This window comes from Triticum aestivum, chromosome 6D (genome assembly GCF_018294505.1).
Source record: "Triticum aestivum cultivar Chinese Spring chromosome 6D, IWGSC CS RefSeq v2.1, whole genome shotgun sequence".
Lineage (NCBI taxonomy): Eukaryota > Viridiplantae > Streptophyta > Magnoliopsida > Poales > Poaceae > Triticum > Triticum aestivum.
The window spans coordinates 363,516,897-363,540,810 of NC_057811.1; positions in this window are offsets into that span (position 1 = coordinate 363,516,897).

Genomic DNA, 23,914 nt, shown 5'->3' on the forward strand with positions numbered 1-23,914 from the left:
TAGAACTCATGTATGCCCTAAAAATAAAGTAGCAATATTATATGGCTAAAAATGTGTATCTCGTACTAAGTAACATGTCTATAATTTATTTATTTTGAAACGAGAGGGTTTTCCTACGCCCCAATTTTTATTAAAAAGTGAAGGCAAAACGGCCACACACAAACTGTTTATAGCTTTCGGCACAGCCAGAAAGTAGCTGCAGCAGACTTATTACAAGAAGTTTATGTAGTTCTTTCCATCAAACACTCGTGACAATATGGTCAGGGCATACGACAGAGCTATATAAGCCACTATCGGTTCAACAAAAGGCGGCTCTATTGATCAACTACCCCATCACCAACAGTCCAGGCAATCCTAAGCAGCTCCTCTCGTCGATGGTCGAGCAACGTTAAACAACGAAGGGGGAGCTTCCACTGACGAATTCTTGCGCCCACCAAGTCCAGGATGCATCGCACACTTCGCCAACTTCGCCGCTAGAAGACAAATTCATTTTAAAACAACCATAAGCTCCACAAGGCAACATAGGTAACCAAATTAATAACTTCACACCGTTTGTTAGCTATCTAGGAAGAAAGTAGAGAACATAAAGAGCTGGGCACAGGAATGTTAATACTCTCCGACACCACAGCCCACATGTGTTTGGCAACAATGCAACCAAAAAACAGATGTTGGATACTTTGAGGTTCAGCACAAAACATACACGAGACATCTTCAACGTGTCTGCATTTGGCCAAGTTATCTCTAGTTAAACTTTTGTTATGAACAATAAGCCACAAAAAACCATGGACATTGGGAGGCACTTTGATCTTCCAAATAAAATCCTTAAGATCAAAAGAGACCACCCCTCCCTACAAAGTTGATTTCCTTATACAAGGATTTAACAAAATAAAGACCAGTTTTCTCCAATGTCCAAATAGGTCTATCTAACTCATCTGTAGGAGAAAATTGTTGACCCGATCCGCTAGCTCAAACCATCTGGTTAGAGTTAGTTCATCCACACATCTTCTAAAAGAAAGGTGCAGACCCATTCCATCCCACACTTGGAAATATGAGCAATTTACCGAATGATTTTATTAACAGAAATACTAGATAAAGCATGACTAATATAGCAGAGATAAGACAAGTCATGCGATCTGACAGAGATAAGGTAAATAGCATCTGCATATATGAACTGTAGCCAAATGTATCTAAAGCAGATAGTAGAGCAAGTTGCATATATGAAGTAGAACCTAACATATCTAGGGCAAACACTAGAACAAGGAACTGTGGAAGGACCTCAAACAAAAAGAAGAAGAACACATACGGGACAGCAGCAGCAGTAGCACTGGACTTGGGGTCGGTGTCCTCGCCAGCCATGTCGTCAAGGAGGTTGTCGACGTCGGGGAAGAAGTCGGCGGAGTCCGGGGCGTCCGTGACGAAGAAGTCAGTAGTCGCGCGGAGCGCTCCCCTTCTCCCGTACAAGACTCAAAGAGGTGCGGTTTCAGAGGCCTACTGTCCCGACTCGCGGTGCACGCCGCTGATGGGGATCGTAGCAGAATTTTAAAATTTTCTACGCATCACCAAGATCCATCTATGGAGTTCACTAGCAACGAGAAGGAAGGAGTGCATCTACATACCCTTATAAATCGCGAGCGGAAGCGTTCAAGTGAACGGGGTTGATGGAGTCGTACTCGTCGTGATCCAAATCACCGATGACCGAGCGCCGAACGGACGGCACCTTCGCGTTCAATACACGTACGGAGCAGCGACGTCTCCTCCTTCTTGATCCAGCAAGGGGGAAGGAGAGGTTGATGGAGATCCAGCAGCACGACGGCGTGGTGGTGGAAGTAGCGGGGATCCCGGCAGGGCTTCGCCAAGCGCAAGCGGGAGGGAGAGGTGTCACGGGAGGGAGAGGGAGGCGCCAGGGGCTAGGGTACTGCTGCCCTCCCTCCCCCCCCCCCACTATATATAGGCCCCCTGGGGGGCGCCGGCCCTGGGATCCCATCTACATGGGGGGGGGGGCGGCGGCCAAGGGGGGAAACTTGCCCCCCAAGTCAGGTGGGGCGCCCCCATCCCCAGGGTTTCCAACCCTAGGCGCAGGGGAGGCCCATGGGGGGCGCACCAGCCCACCAGGGGCTGGTTCCCCTCCCACTTCAGCCCATGGGGCCCTCCGGGATAGGTGGCCCCACCCGGTGGACCCCCGGGACCCTTCCGGTGGTCCCGGTACAATACCGATAACCCCCGAAACTTTCCCGGTGGCCGAAACTGGACTTCCTATATATAATTCTTCACCTCCGAACCATTCTGGAACTCCTCGTGACGTCCGGGATCTCATCCGGGACTCCGAACAACTTTCGGGTTTCCGCATACTAATATCTCTACAACCCTAGCGTCACCGAACCTTAAGTGTGTAGACCCTACGGGTTCGGGAGACATGCAGACATGACCGAGACGACTCTCCGGTCAATAACCAACAGCGGGATCTGGATACCCATGTTGGCTCCCACATGTTCCACGATGATCTCATCGGATGAACCACGATGTCGAGGATTCAATCAATCCCGTATACAATTCCCTTTGTCAATCGGTACGTTACTTGCTCGAGATTCGATCGTCGGTATCCCAATACCTAGTTCAATCTCGTTACCGGCAAGTCACTTTACTCGTACCATAATGCATGATCCCGTGGCTAACTCCTTAGTCACATTGAGCTCATTATGATGATGCATTACCGAGTGGGCCCAGAGATACCTCTCCGTCATACGGAGTGACAAATCCCAGTCTCGATCCGTGTCAACCCAACAGACACTTTCAGAGATACCTGTAGTGTACCTTTATAGTCACCCAGTTACGTTGTGACGTTTGGTACACCCAAAGCACTCCTACGGCATCCGGGAGTTACACGATCTCATGGTCTAAGGAAATGATACTTGACATTGGAAATGCTCTAGCAAACGAACTACACGATCTTTGTGCTATGCTTAGGATTGGGTCTTGTCCATCCCATCATTCTCCTAATGATGTGATCCCGTTATCAATGACATCCAATGTCCATAGTCAGGAAACCATGATTATCTATTGATCAACGAGCTAGTCAACTAGAGGCTTACTAGGGACACGTTGTGGTCTATGTATTCACACATGTATTACGATTTCCGGATAACACAATTATAGCATGAACAATAGACAATTATCATGAACAAGGAAATATAATAATAACCATTTTATTATTGCCTCTAGGGCATATTTCCAACAGTCTCCCACTTGCACTAGAGTCAATAATCTAGTTACATTGTGATGAATCGAACACCCATAGAGTTCTGGTGTTGATCATGTTTTGCTCTAAGGAGAGGTTTAGTCAACGGATCTGCTACATTCAGGTCCGTATGTACTTTACAAATATCTATGTCTCCATTTTGAACACTTTCACGAATGGAGTTGAAGCGACGCTTGATATGTCTGGTGTTCCTGTGAAACCTGGGCTCCTTGGCAAGGGCAATAGCTCCAGTGCTGTCACAGAAGAGAGTCAACGGGCCCGACGCATTGGGAATCACCCCTAAGTCGGTAATGAACTCCTTCATCCAGATTGCTTCTTGCGCTGCCTCTGAGGCCGCCATGTACTCCGCTTCACAAGTAGATCCCGCCACGACGCTTTGCTTGCAACTGCACCAGCTTACTGCCCCTCCATTCAAAATATACACGTATCCGGTTTGTGACTTCGAGTCATCCAGATCTGTGTCGAAGCTAGCATCGACGTAACCCTTTACGACGAGCTCTTCGTCACCTCCATAAACAAGAAACATATCCTTAGTCCTCTTCAGGTACTTTAGGATATTCTTGACCGCTGTCCAGTGTTCCATGCCGGGATTACTTTGGTACCTTCCTACCAAACTTACGGCAAGGTTTACATCAGGTCTGGTACACAGCATGGCATACATAATAGACCCTATGGCCGAGGCATAGGGGATGACACTCATCTTTTCTCTATCTTCTGCCGTGGTCAGGCATTGAGCCGTGCTCAATTGCACACCTTGCAATACAGGAAAGAACCCCTTCTTGGACTGATCCATATTGAACTTCTTCAATATCTTGTCAAGGTACGTACTCTGTGAAAGACCAATGAGGCGTCTTGATCTATCTCTATAGATCTTGATGCCTAATATATAAGCAGCTTCTCCAAGGTCCTTCATTGAAAAACATTTATTCAAGTAGGCCTTTATACTTTCCAAGAATTCTATATCATTTCCCATCAATAGTATGTCATCCACATATAATAAGAGAAATGCTACAGAGCTCCCACTCACTTTCTTGTAAACACAGGCTTCTCCATAAGTCTGTGTAAACCCAAATGCTTTGATCATCTCATCAAATCGAATGTTCCAACTCCGAGATGCTTGCACCAGCCCATAGATGGAGCGCTGGAGCTTGCATACCTTGTTAGCATTCTTAGGATCGACAAAACCTTCCGGCTGCATCATATACAACTCTTCCTTAAGAAAGCCGTTAAGGAATGCCGTTTTGACGTCCATTTGCCATATCTCATAATCATAGAATGCGGCAATTGCTAACATGATTCAGACGGACTTCAGCTTCGCTACGGGTGAGAAAGTCTCATCGTAGTCAACCCCTTGAACTTGTCGATAACCCTTAGCGACAAGTCGAGCCTTATAGATGGTCACATTACCATCCGCGTCTGTCTTCTTCTTAAAGATCCATTTATTTTCTATGGCTCGCCGATCATCGGGCAAGTCAGTCAAAGTCCATACTTCATTTTCATACATGGATCCTATCTCGGATTGCATGGCTTCAATCCATTTGTTGGAATCCGGGCCCGCCATCGCTTCTTCATAGTTCGAAGGTTCACCGTTGTCTATCAACATGATTTCCAGGACAGGGTTGCCGTACCACTCTGGTGCGGAACGTGTCCTTGTGGACCTACGAAGTTCAGTAGTAACTTGATCCGAAGCTTCATGATCATCATCATTAACTTCCTCCCCAGTCGGTGTAGGCACCACAGGAACATCTTCCCGCGCTGCGCTACTTTCCGGTTCGGAAGGGGTGACTATCACCTCATCAAGTTCCACTTTCCTCCCACTCACTTCTTTCGAGAGAAACTCTTTCTCCAGAAAGGACCCGTTCTTGGCAACAAAGATTTTGCCTTCGGATCTGAGGTAGAAGGTATACCCAATGGTTTCCTTAGGGTATCCTATGAAGACACATTTTTCCGACTTGGGTTCGAGCTTTTCAGGTTGAAGTTTCTTGACATAAGCATCGCATCCCCAAACTTTTAGAAACGATAGCTTAGGTTTCTTCCCAAACCATAATTCATACGGTGTCGTCTCAACGGATTTCGACGGAGCCCTATTTAAAGTGAATGCGGCAGTCTCTAAAGCATAGCCCCAAAATGAGAGCGGTAGATCGGTAAGAGACATCATAGATCGCACCATATCCAATAGAGTGCGATTACGATGTTCGGACACACCATTTCGCTGAGGTGTTCCAGGCGGCGTGAGTTGTGAAATGATTCCACATTTCCTTAAGTGCGTACCAAATTCGTGACTTAAATATTCTCCCCCACGATCTGATCGTAAGAACTTTATTTTCCTGTCACGTTGATTCTCAACCTCACTCTGAAATTCCTTGAACTTTTCAAAGGTTTCAGACTTGTGTTTCATTAGGTAGACATACCCATATCTACTTAAGTCATCAGTGAGAGTGAGAACATAACGATAGCCACCGCGAGCCTCAACACTCATTGGACCGCACACATCAGTATGTATGATTTCCAATAAGTTGGTTGCTCGCTCCATTGTTCTGGAGAACGGAGTCTTGGTCATCTTACCCATGAGGCATGGTTCGCACGTGTCAAATGATTCATAATCAAGAGACTCCAAAAGTCCATCTGCATGGAGCTTCTTCATGCGTTTGACACCAATGTGACCAAGGTGGCAGTGCCACAAGTATGTGGGACTATCGTTGTCAACTTTACATATTTTTGTATTCACACTATGAATATGTGTAACATCACGTTCGAGATTCATTAAGAATAAACCATTGACCAGCGGGGCATGACCATAAAACATATCTCTCATATAAATAGAACAACCATTATTCTCGGATTTAAATGAGTAGCCATCTCGAATTAAACGAGATCCTGATACAATGTTCATGCTCAAAGCTGGCACTAAATAACAATTATTGAGGTTTAAAACTAATCCCGTAGGTAAATGTAGAGGCAGCGTGCCGACGGCGATCACATCGACCTTGGAACCGTTCCCGACGCACATCGTCACCTCGTCCTTCGCCAGTCTCCGCTTATTCCGCAGCTCCTGTTTTGAGTTACAAATATGAGCAACCGCACCGGTATCAAATACCCAGGAGCTACTACGAGTACTGGTAAGGTACACATCAATTACATGTATATCACATATACCTTTGGTGTTGCCGGCCTTCTTGTCCGCTAAGTATTTGGGGCAGTTCTGCTTCCAGTGACCACTTCCCTTGCAATAAAAGCACTCAGTCTCAGGCTTGGGTCCATTCTTTGGCTTCTTCCCGGCAACTGGCTTACCGGGCACGGCAACTCCCTTGCCATCCTTCTTGAAGTTCTTCTTACCCTTGCCCTTCTTGAACTTAGTGGTTTTATTCACCATCAACACTTGATGTTCCTTTTTGATCTCCACCTCCACTGATTTCAGCATTGAATATACCTCAGGAATGGTCTTTTCCATCCCCTGCATATTGAAGTTCATCACAAAGCTCTTGTAGCTTGGTGGAAGCGACTGAAGGATTCTGTCAATGACCGCGTCATCCGGGAGATTAACTCCCAGCTGAGACAAGCGGTTGTGTAACCCAGACATTTTGAGTATGTGCTCACTGACAGAACTATTTTCCTCCATTTTACAACTGAAGAACTTGTCGGAGACTTCATATCTCTCGACCCGGGCATGAGCTTGGAAAACCATTTTCAGATCTTCGAACATCTCATATGCTCCATGTTTCTCAAAACGCTTTTGGAGCCCCAGTTCTAAGCTGTAAAGCATGCCGCACTGAACGAGGGAGTAATCATCAGCACGTGATTGCCAAGCGTTCATAACGTCTTGGTTCTCTGGGATGGGTGCTTCACCTAGCGGTGCTTCTAGGACATAATCTTTCTTGGCAGCTATGAGGATGATTCTCAGGTTCCGGACCCAGTCCGTATAGTTGCTGCCATCATCTTTCAGCTTGGTTTTCTCTAGGAACGCGTTGAAGTTGAGGGCAACATGGGCCATTTGATCTACAAGACATATTGTAAAGATTTTAGACTAAGTTCATGATAATTAAGTTCATCTAATCAAATTATTCAATGAACTCCCACTCAGATAGACATCCCTCTAGTCATCTAAGTGAAAACATGATCCGAGTCAACTAGGCCGTGTCTGATCATCACGTGAGACGGACTAGTCAAGATCGGTGAACATCTTCATGTTGATCGTATCTTCTATACGACTCATGCTCGACCTTTCGGTCTTCCGTGTTCCGAGGCCATGTCTGTACATGCTAGGCTCGTCAAGTCAACCTAAGTGTATTGCGTGTGTTCCGAGGCCATGTCTGTACATGCTAGGCTCGTCAACACCCGTTGTATGCGAACGTTAGAATCTATCACACCCGATCATCACGTGGTGCTTCGAAACAACGAACCTTCGCAACGGTGCACAATTAGGGGGCACTTTCTTGAAATTATTATAAGGGATCATCTTACTTACTACCGTCGGACTAAGCAAATAAGATGTAAAACATGATAAACATCACATGCAATCAAATAGTGACATGATATGGCCAATATCATTTTGCTCCTTTGATCTCCATCTTCGGGGCGCCATGATCATCTTCGTCACCGGCATGACACCATGATCTCCATCACCGTGTCTTCATGAAGTTGTCACGCCAACGATTACTTCTACTTCTATGGCTAAGGTGTTTAGCAATAAAGTAAAGTAATTTACATGGCGTTATTCAATGACACGCAGGTCATACAAAAATAAAGACAACTCCTATGGCTCCTGCCGGTTGTCATACTCATCGACATGCAAGTCATGATTCCTATTACAAGAACATGATCAATCTCATACATCACATATATCATTCATCACATCTTCTGGCCATATCACATCACAAGGCACATGCTGCAAAAACAAGTTAGACGTCCTCTAATTGTTGTTGCAAGTTTTTACGTGGCTTCTATAGGTTTCTAGCAAGAACGTTTCTTACCTACGTAAAACCACAACGTGATATGCCAATTTCTATTTACCCTTCATAAGGACCCTTTTCATCGAATCCGTTCCGACTAAAGTGGGAGAGGCAGACACCCGCTAGCCACCTTATGCAACTAGTGCATGTCAGTCGGTGGAACCTGTCTCACGTAAGCGTACGTGTAAGGTCGGTCCGGGCCGCTTCATCCCACAATACCGCCGAAACAAGATAAGACTAGTAGTGGCAAGAAAAATTGACAACATCTACGCCCACAACTGCTTTGTGTTCTACTCGTGCATAGAAACTACGCATAGGCCTGGCTCATGATGCCACTGATGGGGATCGTAGCAGAATTTTAAAATTTTCTACGCATCACCAAGATCCATCTATGGAGTTCACTAGCAACGAGAAGGAAGGAGTGCATCTACATACCCTTGTAGATCGCGAGCGGAAGCGTTCAAGTGAACGGGGTTGATGGAGTCGTACTCGTCGTGATCCAAATCACCGATGACCGAGCGCCGAACGGACGACACCTCCGCGTTCAACACACGTACGGAGCAGCAACGTCTCCTCCTTCTTGATCCAGCAAGGGGGAAGGAGAGGTTGATGGAGATCCAGCAGCACGATGGCGTGGTGGTGGAAGTAGCGGGGATCCCGGAAGGGCTTCGCCAAGCGCAAGCGGGAGGGAGAGGTGTCACGGGAGGGAGAGGGAGGCGCCAGGGGCTAGGGTACTGCTACCCTCCCTCCACCCCCACTATATATAGGCCCCCTGGGGGGCGCCGGCCCTGGGATCCCATCTACATGGGGGGGCGGCGGCCCAGGGGGGAAACTTGCCCCCCAAGTCAGGTGGGGCGCCCCCACCCCCAGGGTTTCCAACCCTAGGCGCAGGGGGAGGCCCATGGGAGGCGCACCAGCCCACCAGGGGCTGGTTCCCCTCCCACTTCAGCCCATGGGGCCCTCCGGGATAGGTGGCCCCACCCGGTGGACCCCCGGGACCCTTCCGGTGGTCCCGGTACAATACCGATAACCCCCGAAACTTTCCCGGTGGCCGAAACTGGACTTCCTATATATAATTCTTCACCTCCGAACCATTCCGGAACTCCTTGTGACATCCGGGATCTCATCCGGGACTCCGAACAACTTTCGGGTTTCCGCAGACTAATATCTCTACAACCCTAGCGTCACCGAACCTTAAGTGTGTAGACCCTACGGGTTCGGGAGACATGCAGACATGACCGAGACAACTCTCCGGTCAATAACCAACAGCGGGATCTGGATACCTATGTTGGCTCCCACATGTTCCACGATGATCTCATCGGATGAACCACGATGTCGAGGATTCAATCAATCCCGTATACAATTCCCTTTGTCAATCGGTATGTTACTTGCCCGAGATTCGATCGTCGGTATCCCAATACCTCGTTCAATCTCGTTACCAGCAAGTCACTTTACTCGTACCATAATGCATGATCCCGTGGCTAACTCCTTAGTCACATTGAGCTCATTATGATGATGCATTACCGAGTGGGCCCAGAGATACCTCTCCGTCATACGGAGTGACAAATCCCAGTCTCGATCCGTGTCAACCCAACAGACACTTTCAGAGATACCTGTAGTGTACCTTTATAGTCACCCAGTTACGTTGTGACGTTTGGTACACCCAAAGCACTCCTACGGCATCCGGGAGTTACACGATCTCATGGTCTAAGGAAATGATACTTGACATTGGAAAAGCTCTAGCAAACGAACTACACGATCTTTGTGCTATGCTTAGGATTGGGTCTTGTCCATCACATCATTCTCCTAATGATGTGATCCCGTTATCAATGACATCCAATGTCCATAGTCAGGAAACCATGACTATCTGTTGATCAACGAGCTAGTCAACTAGAGGCTTACTAGGGACACGTTGTGGTCTATGTATTCACACATGTATTACGATTTCCGGATAACACAATTATAGCATGAACAATAGAAAATTATCATGAACAAGGAAATATAATAATAACCATTTTATTATTGCCTCTAGGGCATATTTCCAACAGCCGCAAGTCGGTATGAGGAAGACAGCAGCAACACAGAGATTGGAACCGATGGCGAGAGGAAGAAGATGTTCTGGTGCACCTCTCTGAGAGGAGCGACCTCCCTTTTATAGGCGCAAGAGAATGATGCGAGAGGCCAGCGACGAGAGATGAAGCAACAGAGGGAGACGAAGCGAGCGGTCTTCAGCCGAAGAGGCGCGACGTTCGGATTCAATGTCCACTACAGAAAAATGTTTCAGCTTCTGCGTGACTGTAAGTGCATCTAGTGCCACCCCTAGTTGGTTTTGGAGTATTGACGACAAACCTGGTTGAGGGACTAATGTGTTTGTGAGAATTGCAGGATAACACAGGTAGTAGTCCCTCATTGATTCGGTTTACCTACCGGAGATGACCCCTAAAAATGTGTGAAGACATTGAAGACAATGGTGGTATGTGAAGATATTCACATTGAAGACTATGACATGAGAAGACATCACATGAAGACTTTGGAGCGCGAAGACATAGTTGTTTCATAGTTTCATTTTCTTCTTTGTTGAGTCATAGGAACCACCGTACTGTTAAGTGGGGTCCAAGTGAACAAAGTCAGCGTGACTGAAGTGATGCTCAACCAAATCCTATGTCTTCGAACGAAGACAATGAGAGCAAATCTTATCTAGAGCTGGATGAGTCAGCTTTACTTGTAGCCCAAGTCAAGTTGTCGCGTGTGTTTGAAATCTGACCGTTGGAACACGTGTCAGTTCCTTAGTGACCCAGGGTCATTTCGGACAAATCAGGTTGGGTTGCCTAGTGGCTATAAATAGCCCACCCCCTACACCATAAATTGGTGGCTGCTCAGAGTTAGTGCACGGCTTTTGTCGTTTGAGAGCAACCCACCTCCGAAGCTTTTGAGAGAGAGAAATCCTTGCGAGGACAAAGCCCAAACACCCAGAGCCAAAGAGTGTTAGGCATCACTGAAGTCTTTCTGTCCGCGTGACCTGAAGACTTGTTACACTTAAGGACTGTGAATCCTCCAGCCGGTTAGGCGGCACCTTCTGAGCATCCAAGAGTCATTGTGGATCGCCGGTGAACGAAGTCTGTGAAGGTTTGGAAGTCTACCTTGAATACTTACCAGAGTGATTGGGCGAGGACTGGGTGTCCTTAGCTCAAGGGGAATAAGGTGAAGACACGGTCTTCGGAGTTAAATCTCAGCCTCCCTAACCAGACGTACAGTTGTCACAGCAACTGGAACTGGTCCAACAAATCCTTGTCCTCATCAAGCGTCTGGTTCTATCTCCTCCCTCTCTTTATTTATAGTTTTTCTTTGTGAAGTCATTGCCTGCTTGTGTTACCTGTTTGACTTCACTGTGTGACTTCTATTGTTGTTTAGCTTCACACTATCTTCCATCCTGATCTTTACTACCTAGCTGCTATTAGTCTTCATGCTTTCAATTCATTGAATACTTGACTATGGCCTGCGTAGTGTAGTCTACCTTCTGCTGCATGTTAATAGGTTCATTTCTATCGTTTGTCTTTGAAACTCCCATGTTTTGAAGACTTTTCATAAAAATCGCCTATTCACCCCCCCTATAGTCGATAACTAGCACTTTCAATTGGTATCAGAGCAAGGTACTCCCTTGTTCTGTGTGATTCGGTTTAACCACCTAGAGTTTTAGCTATGTCGACTGTAGGGATAATCAAAGTCTCCGCTGTGTGCCCTGTCTTCGATGGCACTGAATATCCCTACTGGAAGAATAAGATGCGCATGCATCTTGAAGCCATTGATGTCGACCTCTGGTATGTCGTCAAGAACAGCGTTCCCAAGACCGGTGAAGGTGTCACCCCTGCTGATGTCAAGAAGTTCATTCAGCTGGATTCTACTTCCAAGAACATCATCTGTGGTCATCTGACCAAAGGACAGTATGGCCGTGTGAGTGCTCTGGAAACGTCGAAGCTAGTCTGGGACTGGCTCTCCAAGGTCAACGAAGGCGTCTCAACCCAGAGAGATCAAAGGATCAGTGTTCTTCGCAACCTCTTCAACCGCTTCAAGAGAAACGACAATGAGAATGTCCAGCTCACGTTTGATCGCCTTACTGACATCACAAATGAGCTTCGTGCTCTCGGCGCCACTGAAATCACCAAGCATGAAATCGTCAAGACACTCCTGAGATCACTTGACAGCTCATTTGACACCCTAGCCCGGATGATTCAAGAACGCCCTGACTTCAAGACTCTCGATCCGTCTGACATACTTGAGAGACTCAACACACATGAGTTTCAGCTATCTGAGAAAAGAGATATCTATGGTCCCAACTATGGCCGAACTCGCGCTTTGAAGGCAAAGGCTATTTCCTCATCTGAAGAAGAATCTGACTGCAGTTCTGGTGATCCTGAAGATATTGGAAAGGAGCTTGCTATGCTTGTGAAGAAGTTCCAGAAGTTCACTAGGAAGAAAGGCTTCAGAAAGTCTTCACGATCCAGCTCAAGAAATGATGAAGCTTCCACTCATGACCACAAGAAGAGAACATGTCACAAGTGCAAGAAACCTGGACACTACATCTCTGAGTGTCCCCAGTGGGACAATGAGAACAAGAAGAAGAAGAAGAAGAGCAAGGAATATGATTCTGATGACAAGAAGAAGAAGAAATCCTCAAAGTCTTCTTCCAAGTCTTCGTCCAAGTCTTCATCACATAAGAAGAGCTCATCTGGCAAGGCTCGTGCTTTTGTTGGCAAGGAAATGGATTTAGAGGAGGAGTCTGCTTCTGAGGAGGCGGAGGTGGAGTCTGGGGAGGAGTCCGACTCCGGCGTTGCAAGTCTGGCTCTAGCTACAGCCTACGTTGCCAAGTCCATCTTCAACACTGAATACAATGGCTCCGTCACCAACGCTGATGCTAATGACAAGGACGACTCCGCTCCCACCTACTGCTTCATGGCACGCGGTGCCAAGGTAAACTTACGTGATGCTTACTTTCAAACATCAAGTGAAGATGACTCTGATTGTGAATCCAAACCCAGCTACAAAACACTTGCTAAAATTGCAACTGAACAACAGAAAGCTATGGAACATATTCAAAAACTGCTAGACAAAAGTGATGACCTGTTGGACGCGGAAATGACCCGATCTCAATCCTTAATTGAAGACATAAAAAATCTTCATGTTAAGTACGAGGAACTTGAAAGTCGTCATGAAACGCTCTAAACAACTCATGAAAAGCTTTCCTACGATTATCTTCAAAGGAAGCAAGAACTTGAGAAATTGAGAGCGGCTCATGAAGATCTTCAAAAAGAGAATGAGTCACTTCGCGCTCAACAGATCAGTCCCGCTCAGGAAGGATTTGAACCACCATGTCTAAAATGCCTTGAGCATGATAACGCTACTTCTGTTGCTGAATGCTCTACTGCTGCTACTGTTGCAATATCTTCAACTGTTGATGTGGTAACTAACCCCTCTGCTGAGGATGCCACCACTATTGCTGATGAAAATGCTAGGTTGAAGACATTGCTTGAAACAGGGATGTACAAAAGTCTCAAAGGGCATCAGACACTGTGCGATGTCCTCAAAAAACAGATTCTGAACCGAAACCCTAGGAAAGAGGTGATAAACCACAAGTATAGGGGATCGCAATAGTTTTCGAGGGTAGAGTATTCAACCCAAATTTATTGATTCGACACAAGGGGAGCCAAAGAATATTCTCAAGTATTAGCAGCTGAGTTGTCAATTCAACCACACCTGGATAACTTAAAATCTGCAGCAAAGTAGTATGGAAGTAACGGTAGCGGTAGCAAAAGTAATATTTTTGGGTTTTGTAGTGATTGTAACAGTAGCAACGGAAAAGTAAATAAGCGAAGAACAATATGTGAAAAGCTCGTAGGCATTGGATTGGCGATGGAGAATTATGCCGGATACGGTTCATCATGTAACAGTCATAACATAGGGTGACACAGAACTAGCTCCAATTCATCAATGTAATGTAGGCATGTATTCCGAATATAGTCATACGTGCTTATGGAAAAGAACTTGCATGACATCTTTTGTCCTACCCTCCCGTGGCAGCGGGGTCCTAATGGAAACTAAGGTATATTAAGGCCTCCTTTTAATAGAGTACCGGACCAAAGCATTAACACATAGTGAACACATGAACTCCTGAAACTATGGTCATCACCGGGAGTGGTCCCGATTATTGTCACTTCGGGGTTGCCGGATCGTAACACATAGTAGGTGACTATAGACTTGCAAGGTAGGATCAAGAACTCACATATATTCATGAAAACATAATAGGTTCAGATCTGAAATCATGGCACTCGGGCCCTAGTGACAAGCATTAAGCATAGCAAAGTCATCGCAACATCAATCTCAGAACATAGTGGATACTAGGGATCAAACCCTAATAAAACTAACTCGATTACATGATAAATCTCATCCAACCCATCACCGTCCAGCAAGCCTACGATGGAGTTACTCACGCACGGCGGTGAGCATCATGAAATTGGTGATGGAGGATGGTTGATGATGACGACGGCGACGGATTCCCCTCTCCGGAGCCCCGAACGGACTCCAGATCAGCCCTCCCGAGAGAGTTTAGGGCTTGGCGGCGGCTCCGTATCGTAAAACGTGATGAATCCTTCTCTCTGATTTTTTTCTCCCCGAACACGAATATATGGAGTTGGAGTTGAGGTCGGTGGAGCAACAGGGGGCCCGCGAGGCAGGGGGCGCGCCCAGGGGGGCAGGCGCGCCCCCACCCTCGTGGACAGGTGGTGGGCCCCCGGCCTTGATTCTTTCGCCAATATTTTTATTATTTTCCAAAAATAAGTTCCGTGGAGTTTCAGGTCATTCCGAGAACTTTTGTTTCTGCACATAAATAACACCATGGCAATTCTGCTGAAAACAGCGTCAGTCCGAGTTAGTTCCATTCAAATCATGCAAGTTAGAGTCCAAAACAAGGGCAAAAGTGTTTGGAAAAGTAGATACGACGGAGACGTATCAAGAGGGTGTTGGGTTCGAGAGGAAAATGAATGCTGATGGTTCTTACTGGAAACCTGAGCAATACCCTAAAACCAAACGGGTTGCTGCAAAGGAACCTTGAGTGGATCCATCCACCTTATCTGGCTTCACTTGTGCTAACCCCGTTATCATTGATGAATCCATTGATGCAAACTATAAACTGTATAAGAATCAGAATGGTGAAGTATTTGCCAGGTATATTGGTACTAACTGCAGGAATGGGCCACCTATGAAGAAGATCTGGGTACGCAAAAGCTGTCTTGAGAATCTTCTTGTGAATGTCATCATGACAACACAAGGGAAGAAGACAAACCCCAGACCAAAGGCTTCATATGGTCCAAAGGCTTCATACAGACACATGACTCACCTGAGTTACCCTAACGCCAATGTTTGTAGGGAAATCATACTCAGATGTACGAATATGAGCGTGTTTCCTCAAACCGCTATGTTCATAAGACCAAGAACTTTTCTGCTTATTCATATGAGTATTATTCTCCTCCTGCAAGGCTATTTGCTAGGGCTCCAAAGCCGAAGTTCTCAGATGCTGCACTTAGACTCATTGCTTCTAAGCCACCCCTGAAGATGTGGGTGGTTAAGAAGAATTAACTTTCTTTTGCAGGGAAAGGTCTCCAGCCGGAAATCAAAGGCGTCCGATGCTATTGTTGGGGACCTAAAACATCTTGTTGGGCGCAAGACAAAATGCCCAAATGGTCTCACTGTGTATTTTGTTCCTGAATCACTTGCCAAACATCCTATAAGTCCTAACCTTGATCTGAGCTTTGATAATCCACTTGTCCGTCAAATTTTTATGCTTCACAATACTCTTGGTGAAGCCTATCCCCCTAACTTTACTGTAGGGTATGACACCAAAGTCTTCAAAATGGATTATGGACAGCTGATGCACTAATCATATGACTGGTGATCGAAGTCTTCTCATGGACTCAACCTAACGTCCATCTGACAAGAGTCACATCACATTTGCTGACACTAGTAAAAGCAAGGTATTGGGTCTAGGTAGAGTTGCAATCTCAAAGGATCAGCACATGGATAAAGTGATGCTTGTTGAATCCCTTGGTTTCAACTTAATGTCTGTCTCAATGCTTTGTGACTTGAACATGATTGTGATATTTGGAAAATATCGTTGCCATGTACTAATGGAATCTGACAAGTCTCTAGTCTTTGAAGGGTATCGGAAAGATGATTTGTACATGGTAGATTTCTTAGCAGGACCACAGCTTGTCGTATGTCTTCTAGCAAAAGCTTCATAGTGCTGGCTCTGGCATCGGAGGCTAGGGCATGCTGGCATGAGGAACCTGTACACTCTCGCAAAGAAGAAGCACGTCATAGGCATCGAGGGCGTCAAGTTCAAGAAGGATCACTTATGCGGTGCCTTTGAAGCTGGAAAGATGACAAGGGCCAAGCATCCCTCGAAGACAATCATGACGACATCTCAACCCTTCGATCTGCTACACATGGACCTATTTGGCCCTACTCACTACTCCACTCTCACTATTTTCATTGGTCAACATATTATTCAATAGAATTTCAGCTTCATCCGGTGTTCTTTCCCTGAAAACAGAACCAGCACAACTATCCAGGTAATCTCTGGAAGCATCGGTTAGCCCATTATAAAACATATCAAGTATTTCATGTTTCTTCAGAGGATGATCAGGCAAAGCATTAAGTAATTGGAGAAGCCTCCCCCAAGCTTGTGGGAGACTCTCTTCTTCAATTTGCACAAAATTATATATTTCCCTTAAAGCAGCTTGTTTCTTATGAGCAGGGAAATATTTAGCAGAGAAGTAATAAATCATATCCTGGGGACTACGCACACAACCAGGATCAACAGAATTAAACCATATCTTTTCATCACCCTTTAATGAGAACGGAAATATTTTAAGGATATAAAAGTAGCGAGTTCTCTCATCATTAGTGAACAGGGTGGCTATATCATTTAATTTAGTAAGATGTGCGACAACAGTTTAAAATTCATAGCCATAGAAAGGATCAGACTCAACCAAAGTAATTATATCAGGATCAACAGAGAATTCATAATCCTTATCAGTAACAAAGATAGGTGAAGTAGCATAAGCAGGATCATATTTCATTCTAGCATTCAGAGTTTTTTGTTTAAGCTTAGCTAATAATTTCTTAAGATCACTTCTATCATTGCAAGCAAGAAAGTCTCTTTTAGTTTCTTCATCCATAACATAGCCCTCAGGCACAACAGGCAATTCATATTTATTAGGGGGAGAGTCTTCATCATCACTATCATCAATATTATCTGTTTCAATAATTTCATTCTCTCTAGCCCTAGCAAGTTGTTCATCAATAAATTCACCAAGTGGCACAGTAGTGTCAAGCATAGAAGTAGTTTCATCATAAGTATCATGCATAGCAGAAGTGGCATCATCAATAACATGCGACATATCAGAATTAATAGCAGAAGCAGGTTTAGGTGTCGCAGGCTTACTCAAAACAGAAGGTGAATCAAGTGCAGAGCTAGATGGCAGTTCCTTACCTCCCCTCGTAGTTGAGGGATAAATTTTTGTTTTCTCGTCTTTCAAGTTCCTCATAGTGACCAGCAGATATAAATCCCATGTGACTCAAAGAATAGAGCTATGCTCCCCGGCAACGGCGCTAGAAAATAGTCTTGATAACCCACAAGTATAGGGGATCGCAACAGTTTTTGAGGGTAGAGTATTCAACCCAAATTAATTGATTCGACACAAGGGGAGCCAAAGAATATTCTCAAGTATTAGCAGCTGAGTTGTCAAGTCAACCACACCTGGATAACTTAAAATCTGCAGCAAAGTATTTAGTAGCAAAGTAGTATGGAAGTAACGGTAGCGGTAGCAAAAGTAATATTTTTGGGTTTTGTAGTGATTGTAACAGTAGCAACGGAAAAGTAAATAAGCGAAGAACAATATGTGAAAAGCTCGTAGGCATTGGATCGGCGATGGAGAATTATGCCGGATGCGGTTCATCATGTAACAGTCATAACATAGGGTGACACAGAACTAGCTCCAATTCATTAATGTAATGTAGGCATGTATTCCGAATATAGTCATACATGCTTATGGAAAAGAACTTGCATGACATCTTTTGTCCTACCCTCCATGGCAGCGGGGTCCTAATGGAAACTAAGGGATATTAAGGCCTCCTTTTAATAGAGTAACGTACCAAAGCATTAACACATAGTGAATACATGAACTCCTCAAACTACGGTCATCACCGGGAGTGGTCCCGATTATTGTCACTTCGGGGTTGCCGGATCATAACACATAGTAGGTGACTATAGACTTGCAAGATAGGATCAAGAACTCACATATATTCATGAAAACATAATAGGTTCAGATCTGAAATCATGGCACTCGGGCCCTAGTGACAAGCATTAAGCATAGCAAAGTCATAGCAACATCAATCTCAGAACATAGTGGATACTAGGGATCAAACCCTAACAAAACTAACTCGATTACATGATAAATCTCATCCAACCCATCACCGTCCAGCAAGCCTATGATGGAATTACTCATGCACGGCGGTGAGCATCATGAAATTGGTGATGGAGGATGGTTGATGATGACAACGGCGACGGATTCCCCTCTCCGGAGCCCCGAACGGACTCCAGATCAGCCCTCCCGAGAGAGTTTAGGGCTTGGCGGCGGCTCCATATCGTAAAACGTGATGAATCCTTCTCTTTGATTTTTTTCTCCCCGAACACGAATATATGGAGTTGGAGTTGAGGTCGGTGGAGCAACAGGGGGCCCACGAGGCAGGGGGCGCGCCCAGGGGGCAGGCGCGCCCCCACCCTCGTGGACAGGTGGTGGGCCCCTGGCCTTGATTCTTTCGCCAATATTTTTAATATTTTCTAAAAATAAGTTCCATGGAGTTTCAGGTCATTCCGAGAACTTTTGTTTCTGCACATAAATAACACCATGGCAATTCTGCTGAAAACAACGTCTGTCCGGGTTAGTTCCATTCAAATCATGCAAGTTAGAGTCCAAAACAAGGGCAAAAGTGTTTGGAAAAGTAGATACGACGGAGACGTATCAACTCCCCCAAGCTTAAACCTTTGCTTGTCCTCAAGCAATTGAGTTGATAAACTGAAAGTGATAAAGAAAAACTTTTACAAACTCTGTTTGCTCTTGTTGTTGTAAATATGTAAAGCCAGCATTCAAGTTTTCAGCAAAGATTATAACTAACCATATTCACAATAACACTTAGGTCTCATGTTTACTCATATCAATGGCATAATCAACTAGCGAGCAATAATAATAAATCTAGGATGACAACACTTTCTCAAAACAATCATGATATGATATAACAAGATGGTATCTCACTAGCCCTTTCTGAGACCGCAAAACATAAATGCAGAGCACCTTTAAAGATCAAGGACTGACTAAACATTGTAATTCATGGTAAAAGAGATCCAATCATAGTCATACCCAATATAAATTAATAGTAATGGATGCAAATGACAGCAGTGCTCTCCAGCTAGTGCTTTTTAATAAGAGGGTGATGACTCAACATAAAAGTAAATAGATAGGCCCTTCGCAGAGGGAAGCAGGGATTTGTAGAGGTGCCAGAGCTCGGTTTTAAAGCAGAGATAAATAATATTTTGAGCGGCATACTTTCATTGTCAACATAACAACCAAGAGATGGCGATATCTTCCATGCTACACACATTATAGGCGGTTCCCAAACAGAATGGTAAAGTTTATACTCCCCCTCCACCAACAAGCATCAATCCATGGCTTGCTTGAAACAACGAGTGCCTCCAACTAACAACAGTCCCGGGGGAGTTTTGTTTGCAATTATTTTGATTTGATTTGCATAAAGCATGGGACTGGGCATCCCGGTGACCAGCCATTTTCTCGTGAGTGAGGAGCGGACTCCACTCCTCTTGAGAATAACCCGCCTAGCATGGAAGATACAGACAACCCTAGTTGATACATGAGCTATTCGAGCATACAAAACAGAATTTCATTTGAAGTTTTAGAGTTTGGCACATACAAATTTACTTGGAACGGCAGGTAGATACCGCATATAGGAAGGTATAGTGGACTCATATGGAATAACTTTGGGGTTTAAGGGATTGGATGCATAAGCAGTATTCCCGCTTAGTACAAGTGAAGGCTAGCAAAAGACTGGGAAGCGACCAACTAGAGAGCGACAATAGTCATGAACATGCATTAAAATTAATAAACATTGAGTGCAAGCATGAGTAGGATATAATCCACCATGAACATAAATATCGTGAAGGCTATGTTGATTTGTTTCAACTACATGTGTGAACATGTGCCAAGTCAAGTCACTTGAATCATTCAAAGGAGGATACCACCCCATCATACCACATCACAACCCTTTTAATAGCATGTTGGCACGCAAGGTAAACCATTATAACTCATAGCTAATCAAGCATGGCACGAGAAACTATGATCTCTAATTGTCATTGCAAGCATGTTTATTCATAATAGGCTGAATCAGGAACGATGAACTAATCATATTTACAAAAACAAGAGAGGTCGAGTTCATACCAGCTTCTCTCATCTCAATCAGTCCATCATATATCGTCATAATTGCCTTTCACTTGCACAACCGAATGATGTGAATAATAATAAGAGTGCACGTGCATTGGACTAAGCTGGAATCTGCAAGCATTCAATAAACAGGAGAAGACAAGGCAATATGGGCTCTTGGGTAATTCAACAATAATGCATATAAGAGCCGCTTCAACATTTTAATTATGGTCTTCTCCTATCGACCCCCAAAGAAAAGAAAAGAAATAAAACTATTTACACGGGAAAGCTCCCAAGAAGCAAAAGAAGAACGGGAAATATTTTTGGGTTTTCTTTTAATTATTACTACTACAGCAAGAAAGTAAACTAACTAAAAGCTACAACTAATTTTTTTGGTTTTTCTTAAGGTTTATCAAACACACAAGAAGAAAGCAAGAAAAAGAAAATAAACTAGCATGGATAGTGCAATGAAAAATTATGAGCACCGACATCTAGAAATGAGTGTGTAAACATAAATGTAATGTCGGTGGGAAATACGTACTCCCCCAAGCTTAGGCTTTTGGCCTAAGTTGGTTTATTGCCACGGATGGCCTGGCAGATATCCATAGTTGTAGTTGGGGTCGTACTGAGATGTAGCGGCTATTGCATCGTGGGCTGCAGCTTGGGGGCGAGCTGCCCTCGTCCTCCTTTCGTACTCATTTGCCTCCTCTCTGGTTATAAAATGTCTCCCTTTTGCCTGAAAGTCAAAGAGAGCAGGAGCAGGGAGAACAATACTGACGGCGTGACGCCTGTCAAAGATTAGTCGGTACTGGAGAGGCGGTTCATTCCTCTCAACAAACTGATGGTGAACCATAGCATTAAAGTCTAGATAAATAGGAGGCAATTCAATATCATCATCACGTATGGTTACACCAAGAAAATCAGCTAAGCGGGTTGCATAAATTCCACCAAAGAAATCTCCATTAAATCTATTATGATGCAACCTACGTGCAACAATGGCTCCCAAATTATAAGATTTATCTCCTAACACAGCACTCCTGAGAACACTGAGGTCAGGGACACACATATGACATGCTTCATCTTTACCATTTATGCACCTACCTATGAAGAGAGCAAAATAATGTATAGCAGGAAAATGAATGCTCCCTATGGTAGCTTGGGCTATATCACTAGATTCCCCCACAGTTATACTAGCAAGAAAATCTCTAAATTCAGATTTGCGAGGTTCACTAGCACTACCCCATTGTGGAAGTTTGCAAGCAGTGGTAAAATCCTCTAAGTCCATAGTATAAGATTTTCATAAAGATCAAACAGGACAGTTTGAGAATTGCGTGAAGATGAAAATTCAAACCTCCTCACAAAGGAACTAGTGAGATAGTGGTACTGGCGGCACTTTTCTGCCTCGAAGCTCACAAGATCGGCGTTACGCAAATATGCGTTAAATTCTTCCTTGATTCCCGCTCGATCCATGAAGTCCTCTGAAGGCCATTCACAAGGCCGCACTGGAGCGTTCCTTGGTGGCTCATCATCAGCATCACGCATTGCAAGCCTGGGTCCTTGCTTCCTTGAAGAACCACCTTGGTACATTTTCCTAAACATATTTCTTCCTCTGCAAAATTTCTGAAATTTTTAGTAACTTCAAATAAAAGTGAACCAAGCTCAACAAAATTGATAGCAACTACTCCTACAAGTGCCTAGGGCCTATATCATGCATTAGAACTACTTGAAACCATATAAATTTGACATGCAAGCTCGAGAACATGGTCACCTAGGCAGCACAAATTTGCAATGAATAAGGCACTAGAACAAAAACTAATTGGACCAATGGAGGAGTCACATACCAAGGAACAATCCCCCCAAGCAGTTTTGTGAGAAGTGCTTTGAGCAAGGAGATCGAATATCGCAGCAAAATGAGCTAGAACTCGTGCTTGAGCTGGATGGTGATTTTTTTGGGAGGAAGAAAAAGTGTGTGGTGGCTGGCATAAGTGGAGGGGAGCCACCATGGGCCCACGAGGCAGGGGGGGCGCCCTGTAGGGGTGGGCGGGCCCTGGACCCTCGTGGACGGGTGCTTGCTCCCCCCGTTGTGTTCTTAGTGCCAGATATTCTCAAATATTCCAGAAAAAATCATATTAAATTGGCAGGGCATTTGCAGAACTTTTATTTTCGGGGTATTTTTATATTGCACGGATAATTCAGAAAACTGACAGAAAATACTATTTTTTTACTTTATTTCAACTAAATAACAGAAAGTAGAGAGAGGGTACTGAAGGTTGTGCCTTCTAACTTCATCCATCTCATGCTCATCAAAAGGAATCCACTAACAAGGTTGATCAGGTCTTGTTAACAAACTCATTCCGACTAACATGGAACCGGAGAAATTTTGAATAACACTATGTTACCTCAATGGGGATATGCACATCCCCAATAATAAGAATATCATATTTCTTCTTGACAGTAGGATGAGGAAATTCAAAACCTCCAAAAATAATCGATGGAATTTTTCCAATAGAATTGATACTGTGGACCTGAGGTTGTTTCCTCGGAAAGTGTACCGTATGTCCATTACCATTAACATGAAAAGTGACATTGCCCTTGTTGCAGTCAATAACAGCCCTTGCAGTATTCAAAAAGGGTCTTCCAAGAATAATAGACATACTATCGTCCTCGGGAATATCAAGAATAACAAAGTCCGTTAAAATAGTAACGTTTGCAACCACAACAGGCACATCCTCACAAATACCGACAGGTATAGCAGTTGATTTATCGGCCATTTGCAAAGATATTTCAGTAGGTGTCAACTTATTCAAATCAAGTCTATGATATAAAGAAAGAGGCATAACACTAACACCGGCTCCAAGATCGCATAAAGCAGTTCTAACATAGTTTCTTTTAATAGAGCATGGTATAGTGGGTACTCCTGGATCTCCAAGTTTCTTTGGTATTCCACCCTTAAAAGTATAGTTAGCAAGCATGGTGGAAATTTCAGCTTCCGGTATCTTTCTTTTATTAGTGACAATTTCTTTCATATACTTAGCATAAGGATTCATTTTGAGCATATCAGTCAATCGCATACGCAAGAAGATAGGTCTAATCATTTTAGCACAACGCTCAAAATTCTCATCATCCTTTTTCTTGGATGGTTTGGGAGGAAAAGGCATGGGTTT